At 39.0% G+C, this 14,311-nt stretch overlaps 1 long non-coding RNA gene across 1 annotated transcript in view; it reads left to right on the top strand.

Annotated features, from left to right (window-relative positions):
• Positions 1 to 14,311, top strand: part of LOC120521009 — a 57,164-nt gene that overhangs the window by 20,561 nt on the left and 22,292 nt on the right. The window contains exons 3-4 of the long non-coding RNA XR_005631951.1: positions 70 to 111; positions 11,977 to 12,021. This is a non-coding gene — a long non-coding RNA (uncharacterized LOC120521009). The remainder of the gene's footprint in view (positions 1 to 69; positions 112 to 11,976; positions 12,022 to 14,311) is intronic.

The following is a 14,311-nucleotide window of genomic DNA, read 5'->3' as shown; positions in this document are numbered from 1 at the left end:
ATGATTTTTAGAACAAACCTAATTTATTTTGAGACATGTACTGCATAATGTTTAATTATGTTTTCTTAGGATCAAGTTATTGTGATCCGTACCCTGGAAAGGAAACGTCAGGTACAGTATATTAATACTTTATTTTATTGATGCATTTTTCCTCTCTAGAAGACCATTTGATATTTATAAAATAAACTAGCAAAATATCAGCGCTTCGCAGCGGTGAAGTACTGCATTAAAACTTTTATTAAGAAGAAAATTAAACCTTTTTAAACTGAGGGAAAATATGCCAATAATTATTTGTTAAGGATCTCTTTGTATACCACAGTGTGAGTTCGGCTCCTCCGGTTGTAATATGACCAAGCTGTGCGCTGAGCTTACTCTTGAATATGCAACTTATAGTTGGCCATGTGAACAGTAATCTTGTTTCAAATCTCACAGCTTGGATTGCTGCTGTCATAATCAGTTTGAGTTTCATGGTTTGTTTCAATTATGGCAGTATTTGCAGGACTTGTGTTGAAGTGACATTGGGCATCTCTCAAGCGTTGTGAGCATACAACCAGTTTCATCGATAAATTCACATCTAGCTTTTGAGAGCTTAAACATTCATAAACATCAAAGTGTCCACTACTGAAATCGTCACCTGTGAATCTAAGATGTTTAAAAGGCATTGGCGGTTGTCAAAAGGTGTAAAATATTTAGCCATTTCGGTACACTTGAAAGCGACAACCGAACAATTCAGCAGCAGCCATCAACTCACATGCAGAATCATAGGTGAAGGGCTTAAGCATTTCACTCTTATAGTGCTCCTGTGTAGTATAATTATCTCCTGTACCATCATCAGTCCACACTTTGAACCTCTCCCAGTTATTCAATACATAAGACCCAATGTTCCTCCGGATATCAAGAGTGAGGCTGATATGGCCGTGCAATATGTAACAAAGAGAATGGAAAAGGTAGGTGCCATCTCCGGGCATTGAAGCACTCGGTAAGTGACAGTTCTTTGATCGATGGTGATCACCTCGATAGACATGGTAATGGGGGTATGCGGTTGGAATGATAAAGGAAATGGGTACCTGAGCAATGTAAAATAAGTCTAAAATACCTACACAATAACTATAATCTTAATAAACGAACAATAAAACAGCAGAGAAGCCGTGGATTGAATAAAAGGCTGTAGTTATCAGTAGGGAGACGTGAATCCCGTGGTGAAGCCCATTGCGGCACTTCCTGTGTGATTTTGGGCTATACAAAAATAAACTGTATTGTATTGTATTGTATTGAAGCAAGGAAGGGAATGTAGAGAACGGAGCGACGGACGGTCTTATATAGGCAGGCAGCCAACAACATTTGAGGCGTTGGGATGGGGGACCCAACGCTGCCTCACACGGTGACCGAGCTGTAGGCTATGGATGTATATATGTACGTAAGTAGGATTCAGTTAGCGTTGGGAACCCGTGTACCAAATTTCTTGAAGATGGGCCCATAAGTAACAAAGACTGTTGAAAAGTTCAATATGAGCGTCCGACAGTGGCATCATGCCACTGAAATAAGTACGTACATTGGTTTTGGTTAGCGCAGGGAAGCTGCCTACTAAATTTCGTGAAGATGGGGCCAGCCTTCTACCTACACGGAAGTTGCAGAATTAGTGACGCTTGGAATGCTCAATATGGCAGCCGACAGTGGTGTCATACCATCGAAATAAGTATGTACATCGGTTTCGGTTAGCGCAGGGAAGATGGGGTTGTAAATAATAAAGTTCAACATGGCGGATGTTGTCGACCGTTATCGACCGTTATGACCGTTACGTGTAGAATTTCGAAATGAAACCTGCTTAACTTTTGTAAGTAAGCTGTAAGGAATACACCTGCCAAATCACCAAGCCTTCTACCTACACGGGAAGTTGGAGAATTAGTGATGAGTCAGTGAGTGAGTGAGTGAGTAAGTGAGTGAGTGAGTCAGTGAGGGCTTTGCCTTTTATTAGTATAGATTAGCTTTGCAAACATAACCAAATTTTATATGATTTGTTCAATCTGATGATTAAAAGCTTCAGCAATTTAAAAATATGTAGTTCAGAACATTTGGCTGCCAGGGGTACTACCAGAAATAGGAATTGGGATACTCTTGCCCTCATGATGGGTGTAGCCGCCGATGTATAAGGCGAAGTCAGGCACGGGTAAGACGCGTGTCAAAGAAATCTCTCAGTCCAAAAGTTCGTTTTAAAATATTTGTTGAAAGTTAAAAGCAAATAATCCACACAAGAATAAAAAGAAAAATAGTTACATACATAGAATAAAGGCATAAAAAAGAAGAAAAAATGTATCTTCTATAAACTTAGCTTTTCTTAAGAAGCTTTGGTTATTTCTATACTTAAAGGTTATTTATTTCTTCTTCTATATGCTTTAAACATACGGTTCAACACTTAAATCTTTTATTTTACGAGTTACTTCACACTCAAAAGGCCTGTAGGCCGTTTGCACATAGACATGCGCCTAGGCTCGGTAACGTGCTCAAGCACGAACGCGAGCACAAACAAGAACACGGTTAAAAAACCGTATGCCTCTGTACCTTACACAAGGCGAGGCTAAACACTAACTGGAGAACATTGTTTACTCAAAACTGTTAAGAAATGACAGTTCAGTTCATTGTTTAGATTACCTTCGGGCCACCCTCTGAATGTTTTTACAGCATAAAGTCTTTCATCTTCACTGTGTGTGATTTGCCATGGCTCCATGACTTTGCAGGCATTTGTATTTAACAACAACAATATTAATAATAGAGTTGTAATTACAATATTATTGCTTTGGTCAGTATTTATCTGGGGTAGATGCACATTTTTTTGACAAGAAAATTTCTTGACATCTTTTTCTTTAGGGATGTTCTCCCTTTTCACAGGTACAGAGTTCAGTGTGTACACTTCTGGTGTATCAAAAAATGTATTTTCTTCTATCCCACAGACTTGTAACTTCGTTAGGGCTGTACACTTTACTAATTTCTGACTATTTACTGTGTCTCTTTCTACAGTGCTGATGTAGATGTGAGACTTTCTTCCAAAAAGATTTAACTGCTTTTGCAGACTTTTAGTGCAAAATGTAGCTGAGCTGTCAGAGTCTTTTAGAGCAGATGTTTCTACACATTTCTCACTCGTTTTGGACTTAACTTGAACTGAAGTCACAGCTAAGACACACTCTTTACCGGCCCCGGTATCAGAACAAGTCTCTAATGGCTCAACAGAAATATGGGCAAAAGAAATGTTTTTCTCTTCCGACTTAACGTTCTCTTCTTTAGGAGGTGTGGCTTTATCGTCTGTGCCTTTTTTATTCATATGCAGAATTACTGGATGTAACTGAGAACATATTTGGCATTTAATCTTTTCTTCACAGTCTTTACTAAAATGTCCTTGTTTAAGGCACTTAAAGCATAAGTCTTTAGATTTCAAAAGGTCAATTTTACTTTCATAAGTTAATGTCTGAATTGCACTGCATTCGTTAAGATCATGACTTTCATTGCAAAAGACAGTGTTTACCGCTTGTACATCCAGCCGTCTCTGCCGTTTTGACTGAAGTGTTTGTATCCATTTTTTCGCCGGCAGTAGAAAAGTTTGTAATAAAGCTGCTTTCTCTCAGGACGCCTTTCAGGGGATACTTCTCTTGATCAATTTTGTCCTTTTCCTTCTTGAAGGTATGGCTTTGTGGAGCTGAGCTGTACGCGGGATCCAAAGCTGATGTTGGCTGTTCGTTAAGAAAGTTCACTGGATCGGCGAGAGGTGTTCGCCTGCTCTCCTTACTTTCAATACTCTGTACTTTGCATTGCCACGGTGCTTGCAGGTCTTGAGGAGGTTTGGAGACTTTAGTAGGAAGGTTATCCTTACTTTCAAATTGTTGTCCGCTTTGTAAGTTGGGCATAATATTTATACATTCACCAAGAAAGTTCGTGATTATCGCCTGTCCTTCCCATCGCTTGGCTTTATTTGTGATCGCCTTTCTCTTTTCTCATATAGGCATCGGCTTTCTGTAGCTGGTTTCCATAGAGACTTTCAAGTTTCTTTCTGGCCTTTTGATAACTTTCTAACGGTGACAAGTGTTTACAGTGTTTAACAATCTCGTGAGGTGAACCTTTAGTAAACTGCGCTAAAAAGTCCAACTTATCTCGCGGATTCTCTATCGCCTCATCGATAGCTCGGTCAAATGCTCTTATAAAGTCCACATATTTCAAGGGATCGCCGTCAAATATTGGGATCTTTTTGTGTTGCACATAAGACACTTGTGTCTTATACTGTTGTTCTTTCTGTTGATCGTAGCGCTTATCGTAAAGCAATTGTTGACGAGGTGCTGGCGCTTTATTTTGCTGATTATAAAGCGATTGCTTGGGATTTTTTTTTACTTTCGTTGTTACGTGTGAAGTCACGAATACTTGCTTCTTGTGGTTTTACGCTTCTCAAATCTGGTTTCTGAGGGACGTTACTAGAATTGGGTTTATCTGAACTTCGATAGCGTCTTTTAAGAACTCCCAATTTTGCTTCTGATTCTGCTATAGCTGCCTCCAATTCCATTTGATCTCTTTTAGCTTTTATCTGCATTTCCTCAGCTTTTAACTGCATTTGTTCCATATCTAGAGCCTGTTGCTTTCTTTGGTTCTCTGCTTTGATTAATAGAACAGCGTGTGCTGCCTCTTGAGATCTGATGATACTACTAGAAGTAGTCAATGTGCTTGTGCTAGTTTTTGCAGAGGTTTGGGAATTTTTAACTGCAGGGGAAATGTCATCTTTCTTTTTATAATCCTTAAATTGGTAACTGGAAAAGTCAGGTTGTTGATCATAGCTTTTATTTTGAGCTACTTCAAAATCCCATTCCATCGTATTTTCCGAAAATGTGCGAAAAATTTCCATTTTAGCATCAAAGTCCTTTTGAAGCATTTTCCGTATATCTTCATTGCTCTGGAGGGATAAGAGTTTGTCACTTAACCTTTTATATTCCATTCTCTGGTTAAAGAACGAAGTTCTCGATGATCGATTTTATAGATTCACAATTAAATTCATTTTTTTTTAAATCCTTCACAGACTTCATCACATTAGATAATTGTTTGTATTTGTAGTCCATTTCGGATTGAAGTTTAGTTGTTAATGAATCGGACGGCTTTATGTCATCATCAAGATGATCCTCCATTGAAACATCATGATCGTCGTGACTTCCGCTGACACCACTGTTACTTTCAATGGGGGTTCGAAATGTTCTCTGGCTCCCCGAACTCAGATGCCATGGCATTGAAAATGCAGGCTTGCTTTCTTTTATAATCCAAGGCAATTTTAAACTTTCAGTCCTAAACAGGTTCAGATCTTAAGCAGGTTTCAAAACTTCAGGCTGTTTTTTTAACTTTAGTGTAGCCGCCGATGTATAAGGCGAAGTCAGGCACAGGTAAGACGCGTGTCAAAGAAATCTCTCAGTCCAAAAGTTCGTTTTAAAATATTTAGTGAAAATTAAAAGCAAATAATCCACACAAGAATAAAAAGAAAAATAGTTACATACATAGAATAAAGGCAAAAAAAGAGGGAAAAATGTATCTTCTATAAACTTAGCTTTTCTTAAGAAGCTTTGGTTATTTCTATACTTAAAGGTTTTTTATTTCTTCTTCTGTATGCTTTAAACATACGGTTCAACACTTAAATCTTTTATTTTACGAGTTACTTCACACTCAAAAGGCCCGTAGGCCATTGGCACATAGACGTGCGCCTAGGCTCGGTAACGTGCTCAAGCACGAACGTGAGCACAAACAAGAACACGGTTAAAAAACCGTATGCCTCTGTACCATCCACAAGGCGAGGCTAAACACTAACTGAAGAACATTGTTTACTCAAAACTGTTAAGAAATGACAGGAAAATACCAACTCAATTCTATTCACGGCGGTTATAGGAACCTCCCATATTTTATGCATTATCATCTAATAAATATTCATACATTTTATAGAACTAGGAAAATGGCTCTTACAATGGGCATTAACCTTCTGCATATGATTAATTGATTCTGCACTGGGAAATATGAGGTGAAGATTTTGGCTCCAGAGGAGTGTGCCCTCACCTAACGACGGAAGGTTGTCTCTTTTATTGGTCACTCATTGCATGAAAAATGTGTTATTTGTCTTCTAGCCTACTTTACAACTGTCATCAATTTCCTAAACCAGGTCTCTGTATGTCAAAATTTCAGAGTTCAAACCACAATACTCACATAGAGTATGAGAGCCAGCACAGTTATTTTACTAATCATCACTAATATAACAGATATAGCAGATAAAACAGAATGTTATGAATAAAGAACAATTGTTACCTTCCTCTATTCCATGCAAAGTAATGTTCATGCATTATATAGTACTATTAGTAATAATATGTTTCCATAGGCAATTGACATCCTTTGCGAGTAGTTAATTATAAAATGAAGTTTTTCCAGATAGTTGCCTATGCTTCTGCTGAGACAAATTTGGAATACTAAGTTGAAAGGCTGCAGCAGTAATCACCAGTGGCTTAATGTATAGAAACGTGCATAGAATTCACACTAAAACATGGCGTACGGACAAAAACAGAAACATGCATATGCACAAAAAATTCCAGATGAATAAAACTGTTTTTGCCAAGTTCCACACACTTACCTTTTATAAATCCCAACAAACGTGAAATTTAACGCACATGCCTTATAGCCCTACCCCGACTCCTCCCACAATTTTACATATCTGAATATGAAAATCAATTTAAATATCCCCTTCCATTCAGTATTTTGTTAAAAGTCAAATGCACATGTAAACAAGAAGATTTTCAGCAAATGCCAAGTGGAGGTCCTTCTCAGTGAAGCTGAGGTGAGGAAAAACAATACTTTTTGGTGGCTTAAGAAGTAAACTGCTCTTAGTCTTACTGTTTTAGAATAAAAGCATACATTTGATTTCAGTCTCTAACAGCCGGTGCAATTTATGATCCTTGTAAAGGTTAGCTTTTTTTTAATTCACTTTTCATTCTCTCAGTCGCGTTCAGAATCAATCCATACAACCCCATCTGACACGGCTGTTTTCACTAAAGACGCTATAGCTCTGCAGTGTACCACGATGCATACTAACCCCCCGGTTCTGACACACAAACGCTGGCGAAGCTGCCTTCTTCGTATCTCACCGTCACTTGATTTTCTTTTTATTCAGTTTTATTGAGTGTTCCTGCCAGTCCCGCATGTTGCTGTATGCTGTTTCTTTTGTACTCCAGGACATGCAGAAGGAAAGAATGGTAAAGACCAGTAACTTCGGCGCTATATGCAATCATCAGACACTCCCCATCTGCCCGTGTCGTTCAAACACAGGAACATATATTGGTGTAAAAGTATAACAAAAGTGCACTTTTATTCAAGTGCACTTTTTCCATCGCCTTTTCCTGTAAGAAGCAATGTACACACTTCTCTCTATGCTGTGGTTTCTATTACACACCTGAAAGAAAGAGACAATATATGTGAAAATATAATCGCACTAATGCAATATTATTTGAAACGAACAGCGTCAGATCGGGTGTGAATTTATGCAGGAACTGGAAATTCTCTGATGCGGGACCTTCCCCCAGGGAAGAAAGTACAGTGTCAGGTGCTCATTCAGTGTAATAGAAACCATAGCACAGAGAGGTGTGTACACGCAACAAGTACACGTGTCGTAAATGTAGGAAGGACGGTCCTTGGGTGTGCGGGAACTGTTAATATTTGAATGTGATGATTTTATATAGCACGGAATGAAAATCAGCACTTCTTAGCATTGCACCATGCAAGCTGTCGTATCAATCGCCTACTGTAACTTGCTTTCTTTTTTCTTCGGTTATACAGGTAGTCTTGAATAAAAGTGCACTTGTTTTGTTTGCGAAATGAAGTGTCTGTGTGCACTTTTTGTGGCATTACACGTGTATTTTTTGAGCATGCCCGTTTGAGCATGCTCAAACACAGGAACATAAGTTGGTGTAAAAGTATAACAAAACAACGGGCAGATGGGGAGTGTCTGCTGATTGCATATAGCGCCGAACTTACTGCTCTTTACTATTCTCTCCTCTGCATGCCCTGGAGTACAAAAGAAACAGAATACAGACGCGCTATAGCTCTGCGTTGTACCACGATGCATACTAACGCACCCCCACCCGGTTCTGACACACAGACGCTGGCGAAGCTGCCTTCTTCGTATCTCACCATCACTTGATTTTATTTTTATTCAGTTTTATTGAGTGTTCCTGCCAGTCCCCGCATGTTGCTGTATGCTGGATATTTTCACATGTATTGTCTCTTTCTTTCAGGTGTGTAATAGAAACCACAGCATAGAGAGAAGTGTGTACATTGCTTCTTACAGGAAAAGGCGATGGAAAAAGTGCACTTGAATAAAAGTGCACTTTTGTTATACTTTTACACCAATATATGTTCCTGTGTTTGAACGACACGGGCAGATGGGGAGTGTCTGATGATTGCATATAGCGCCGAAGTTACTGGTCTTTACCATTCTTTCCTCTGCATGTCCTGGAGTACAAAAGAAACCGCATACAGCAACATGCGGGGACTGGCAGGAACACTCAATAAAACTGAATAAAAAGAAAATCAAGTGACGGTGAGATACGAAGAAGGCAGCTTCGCCAGCGTTTGTGTGTCAGAACCGGGGGGACACAGATTACTGTAGAAACGGAACAGACATGAAATGCGTGTGTTCCAAATAACGATCTATTATTTCCACTCTAAAACTCCACTTCACTCCCAGATACTCAATCAAGCTGAAGTTCGTGCACGTTCTAAATTGGTGGGGGGATGGAATATCCGGCTGCTCCAAGCTTCTCTTTATCAGCACATTTAGAAGACAAAGAACGCTGGCGGAGAGGTGTGAAGGGATTTAAGAAGCAGTTTAAGGTGGGACGGAATTACGAGTTTTTTCGTAGGCTCTGGTAATTCTAGTGTTAAATGCTCTTTCTCTTTCACACACAGGAGCGTAAAGGCACGGATCACCACACAGAATACATTACATTTATTATATTACAGCTCTCTCAACATTTTAAAATACTAATATTTATACTTGATATCATTTTCATAAAGAAATGCATTAAAGTACGTACTAAACATGGGGACACAGTGGGGCAGTGGTAGCGATTAGGTAGCGCCCCGTCCAAGAATTGTTCCTGCCTCCCTTGTCCAGGTATTGTTTCTGCCTCCAAACCCCATCCATAATAATTCCTACCTCGACCCCATCCAGAATTACTTGTGCCTCTCCCGTTCAGGGACTTGTCCCGCTTCCAGCAAGATATTTTCTGGGACGCATGCGACCCTGGATGAAATAATTTATTGCAGCAGTACCAACCCCCAAATCCTGTCCTTCCATTTTTTTCTCTCCACATAACCAATCGCCACAATATAAGCTCTGTATTAAATGTATACCCAGCCGTAAGCTTAGAACGCAGATTTTTCAAGAATGTTAAGGAACATTGAAAAATCTTTGTAATACATGTTGAATTATTCCATCCATTTATCTATCCAGGGTCATGCCAGTCCCAGGAAGCATACAACACAAGGGAGGATCAATCCCTGGATAGGGCCCCAGCTCATCACTATTGCTGTGCCACCGTGTCCGCACATGTTTAATTATTAACAGTACACATTATTTAAATGTAGTTAATAATTTATCTGTAAAATGTAATATACTGTACATACTTTAATGCATTTCATCAAAAAATATCAAGTATACATCCTAGTATTTAAACAGCTCACAGCTCCAAGAAGATAGCTCTTAGAAAACTAAATTGACTTGAAGCCAGTCTTCATCATCTATAAATATGGGCTCTCTTCTGTCGAATTCCTTCATTTTCATTGTACAGTACAATGAGATTCAATATACAAATCCTCCATAAATTAATTTTCCAATAAAATAACAATAATAATAAAATCAACGAAAAATATACCATACGAAAGAATAAGTACAATAGTACAAAATAAAAATATAGTGGAGATGGCACATGGCTCATAAAGTGGCTCAGGTTGTGTAATATTACAGTTGCAGAGTTAATAGTGAGGTAATTGTAATTATAAGTTGAAACTGTTCTACCGGGAGCACTTGATAGATTGAACTGTTTCTGAGCCTTGAGGTTTGTGCAGGAAAAGCTATGAAGTGTTTGCCGGGTGAGAGACGTTCAAATACACTCTGTGCGTGGCTGAGTGGAATCCATGCAAAGGCTTTTGGCTTTCCAGAGGCTGCAGCATGTACTCTAAATGTCCTGCAGGGCTTTCCAATCAGCTACTGTACAGATGTGATTGCACAAACAGACACCATAGGTTAAAATACTCTGAGTAATGCACTGAGAATAACAACGCTAAAGCAGCTATAGTAGTTGAAATAGTTTGGCCATTGCGTGCACCATTAAACAATATTGTTACAGAATGATTACAATCAAGTGCCTCAAATTTGTAGCCAATATAGATTTAATTTCGGTAAACATGATAAATCCTGTGTCACTGACGTGAATCTGAAATCAGGAGGCCACACAAACAGTAGCACTGCTTTGACGCTGGGTGCCATCAGTTTGCATAACCGAGCAGACAAGTGTGTTTGCAAGGTGAGGGGCTTCGGTGAAATTGTGCGTGGCTTTACGCCAAATTTAGTTTTTATACATCTGAAAGAGTGTGTGGAATTGGGGGTATGCAACATTTTTGTGAGTACTCACCATTTATACATGAGGCCCCAGAAATTGAGCATGGTGAGCATCCCTTAGTATAGATCTGTGCTTCAATTTAATTTTTATATTGGAAAACAGTACCTCGTGGTGCATGTGTACTGCTCAAAAGATGTATCATCTTCTTTAAGAGGGTCCCGTACCATTACAAAAATGTCTGTACAAGACAGGTGAGGTCTTCAATTAATCACTTTATCTTCCTAAGGCACTAAATGGTACATACAGTCATTTGAAAAAGTAAGTATTCCCAATGGAAACTCTTGACTTTCTCTACTGTACATATTTGAATATGCAAACAGTAGATCTTCATGCAAACTGTACCTACCGATAAAGGTGAAATACACACGGAAAATTTGCCTTTTAAGTTATTTACATCTACGGATATTTCTGTTAAATAATGATCTACTGTGGATCTCCTGAGGAAAAAAGCAAGCACACCTTTGATCTCAGAATTTTGTATTGCCCAATTAGTAGGGATGACTTCTTGTAGGCATTTTGCATAACTACCCAACTGTTTTAGTGACATCGACTCAGTGAAATTTTTGACCACTCCACCTGCAAAATTCCTTCAGTTGCAAGATGTTAGTAGGTTTTCTTGCCAGAACTGCCCGTTTCAAATGCTCCCACAACATTTCAATGGGATTCAAATCAGGGCTTTCACTATGCCAGCCCATAACCATCCATTTCTTCTTTTCAGAGCCATTCCTTACTGGATTTGCTAGTGTGTTTCAGATCATTATTGTACTGAAGGGTCTTTTTTCATATTTAACTTTCAAATAGATGGCCTCACAATCTCCTGAAGCATATGTAAATATGAGGCAGAATTCACATTTGACTTGATGAAGGTGACTAGGCCCTGAGTCAGCAAAGTAACTCCAAACAATAGCATTTCACCAACATGCTTCACAGATGGCATGAGGTTCGTCTCCTAAACTGGTGTCTTCGGTTTATACTTATTCTGCTTCGGAAAGTATATTTTATAACCATTTAACCACTTCAAAGTTACTTTATCACTAACAGTCCAGACAAGTAAAATCTATTAAACTATACAAATATTGTAGCTTGTAATTTTTTAAAATGCTACGCAATTGCTTTCATGGAATTGTTTTACCCTAACACAATATTATAAATCAACCATACATTTTCAGTAATATTGTTGTCGTTTTGCCTTTTCTGTGATTGCAAATTAGCAATTTAAATTTTGTAATGTATTATTTTTAGAAGAAACCTAATCTATTTTGAGACATGTACTGCATAATGTTTAATTATGTTTTCTTAGGATGGATGTACTGAGCTTGAAAACATCCAAAGAGAACTGCAAGAGGTACAGTAAATTAATACTTTATTTTATTGATACATTATTCCCCTTTTTAAGATCATTTTGTATTTATAAAATAAATTACCATAGCAAACATAGTCAAATTTTATATTATTTGTTCAATCTGTTAATTAACAAGCTTCGGAAATTTAAGAATATGTAGTCTAGAACATTTGGCTTCCAGGGGTACTACCAGAAATAGGAATTAGGATACTCTTGCCCTCATGATGGGCATTAACCTTCTGCATCTGATTGATTGATACTGCACTGGTAAATAGGAGGTGAAGATTTTGGCTACAGAGGAGTATGCCCTCACCTACCGATGGAAGGTTGTCTCTTTTGTTGGTCACTCATTCCATGAAAAATTGGTTATTTGTCTTCCATCCTATTTTACAACCGTAGTCAATTACCTAAACCAGGTCTCGCTATGTCAAAATTTCAGAGTTCAAACCACAATACTCATGTAGAGTATGAGAGCCAGCACAGTTAATTTAATAATCACCACTAATATAACAGATATAGCAGATTAAACAGAATGTTATGAATAAAGAACAATTGTTACCTTCCTCTATTCCATGCAAAGTAATATTCATGCATTATATAGTACTACTCTCAAAATACCCACGCTTTGCAGCAGAGAAGTAGTGTGTTAAAGAACTCATAACAGTGACAAAACAATTACATTGACAATCATGTTACGTTATTTTTAAAAAGTTTCCTTTTCTTTTTCGTTACTTCTTCAACACACTACTTCTCCGCTGCGAAGCGCGGGTATTTTGCTAGTATATATATCACCACACGTTTATTCACAGTTCTACTATATACAAAGTCTTACGTGCACCGCCACCAAGCCCCACAGTCTCCCAAAGTCCAGGCTCTCAATAGCCACTTTCTTCTTCTCACACAAATCACACTTGGGCCTCTCCCTCGCCTCCTGCACCGACCTCGTCCTTCCTCCTCACCCGACTCCAGCCTTGATTGCAGGGCGGCTCCTTAAATAGGTGGCTGACTGCTGACCGCACCCAGCCACCTGTGACAATATATATATATGCCCACATGGCACGTGTTCAGTCTCTTCCTGTGCATTCTCTGTGCAGAGAGAGAGAGAGAGACACACACACACACACACGGCGAGAGAGACACACACACGCACAGGCTACACATACAAGCAGAACAGACAAACGGCAGCATGTCTATGAACTTAATTTAAACTTACGGTTTACACCGTGCTTTGTTTCCACAGTAGCTGCACTTATGAATATGCTTGTATGCGTCACTCGCTTCATATTCTTTTGCTCCCTTCTCAATTGTGTAAGGCATTTTTTGTTCAGCGCTCTTTGGAGCTCTTCCTTGTTCTCTACGTACTGCGTTCAGTCAGTTCACGTGAGGCACTAGTTCTTCATTTGCGAATATTTACCTTATATGGGCAGGCACTCAATTACATGGGAGGCGTGACGATGAGGGACGCAACTCTGCCTCACACTGCGACCGAGCTGCAGGCAATGGCCGTATATATGGACAAAAGTAGGTTCCAGTTATGACCGTTACGCGTAGAATTTCGAAATGAAACCCACCTAACTCTTGTAAGTAAGCTGTAAGGAATGACCCTGCCAAATTTCAGCCTTCCACCTACACGGGAAGTTGGAGAATTAGTGATGAGTCAGTGAGTGAGTGAGTCAGTCAGTGAGGGCTTTGCCTTTTATTAATAAACTAGCAAAATACCCGTGCTTCGCAGCAGCGAAGTACTGCCATAAAATTTTTATTAAGAAGAAAAGTAAACCTTTTTAAACTGAGGGAAAATATACCAATAATTATTTGTTAAGGATCTCTTTGTATACCACGTTGTCAGTTCGGCAATCCGGTTGTAATATGACCAAGCTGTGCGCTGAGCTTACTCTTGAGCATGCAACGTACAGTTGGCCATGTGAAAAGCAATCTTGCCTCAAATCTCACAGCTTGGATTGCTGCTGTCATAATCGGTTTGAGTTTCATGGTTTGTTTCAATTACGACAGTATTTGTAGGACTTGTGCTGAAGTGACATTCGGCATCTGTCAAGCGTTGTAAGCATACAACCGGTTTCATCGATAACTTTGCATCCAGCTTTTGAGAGTTTAAACATTCATAAACATCAAAATGTCCACTACTGAAATCGTCACCTGTGAATCTAAGATGTTTAAGAGGCATTGGCGTTTGTCCAAAGGTGTAAAATATTTGGCCATCTCGGTACACTTGAAAGTGACAACCGAACAATTCAGATGCAGCCATCAACTCACATGCAGAACCATAGGTGAAGGG

Source organism: Polypterus senegalus, unplaced genomic scaffold, assembly GCF_016835505.1.
Source record: "Polypterus senegalus isolate Bchr_013 unplaced genomic scaffold, ASM1683550v1 scaffold_3943, whole genome shotgun sequence".
NCBI classification, from domain to species: Eukaryota; Metazoa; Chordata; class Cladistia; order Polypteriformes; family Polypteridae; genus Polypterus; species Polypterus senegalus.
The sequence above is the reverse complement of the archived record's forward strand: the minus strand, read 5'-3'. Positions and strand labels throughout refer to the sequence as shown.